The 964-nt window shown below is 45.6% G+C and overlaps 1 non-coding gene across 1 annotated transcript; it reads right to left on the bottom strand.

Moving 5' to 3' along the window:
- Positions 1 to 892: 892 nt before the first annotated feature.
- Positions 893 to 964, bottom strand: Trnaw-cca (transfer RNA tryptophan (anticodon CCA)). Its single transcript has one exon. It is a non-coding gene; the product is annotated as a tRNA-Trp (tRNA).

Below are 964 nucleotides of genomic sequence, written 5' to 3'. Positions count from 1 at the left end.
ACCAAAGGCAATATCCTTGTTTGGTCAAGAAAATTTGTTCTGAGACTCAGCCCCTTCGTCTTCAACAAGGGCTGTTTCCAGCAACTAGGACTTAAGTCTTTGTTGCAGCTTCTGAGCCCTCAGCAGCCCTCCAATACACTTTTCCTAGACGTTCCCCTCTCCATACTTGACAACAAGGTATTCACATCTGTCTACTGCAAGACTTCATATACTCACAGCTACCTCCACCGTAAGAGTGTAATGGGGAGCAGGGATGGCGCAGTGGTGAGAGCACTCGCCTCCCACCAATATAGCTCGGGTTCGATTCCCGGACTCGGCGTCATATGTGGGTTGAGTTTTTTGCTGGTTATCGTCCTTTGCTCTGAGAGGTTTTTCTCCGGGTACCCCAGTTTTTCTCTATCCTTTAAAACCATTTAAGAATCCAAATTCGATCAGGAGAGTGTCCCCAAATAGTGCTCTGCGCTAACAACATTGACAGTTAAGAAAAATATTTTTATTTAATACAGTTTGTTTACGTATACCCACTAAGAGCTCTCAGGAACTCGTCAATACCTTTCGTAGGAAAGCCTGTTGTGTGTTCGCGAGGGTGCCATGAGAACCTCATAATTGCAGCTCAGAAGGCCGAGACCCAAATTCCAGTGCAGAATAATACAATCTGTCAACGAATTTAAAACTAAAAGTACTGGGAAAAACCCCTTCGGGTGTCACAATAACAATGTAGCTTGTACAATGGCCATCAGGAATACCACCCTCACCCCCCCCCCCGGGGGGGGGGCGCCCCCTTTCCTGTCCAACGAAAGGTAGCGGCACGTTTGTTTGTTTGTTGTATAACTTCTCAAAAAAATGTAACAAGCATAAACTAAATAAATATTATTTAAAGAAAAAATTGTGCTGACCCCGACGTGATTTGAACACGCAGCCTTCTGATCTGGAGTCAGACGCGCTACCATTGCGCCACGGAGTC

This window comes from Pavona decussata, unplaced genomic scaffold (assembly GCF_977016875.1).
Source record: "Pavona decussata unplaced genomic scaffold, jaPavDecu1.1 SCAFFOLD_26, whole genome shotgun sequence".
NCBI lineage: Eukaryota > Metazoa > Cnidaria > Anthozoa > Scleractinia > Agariciidae > Pavona > Pavona decussata.
This window is presented reverse-complemented; position numbering and strand designations above follow the sequence as displayed.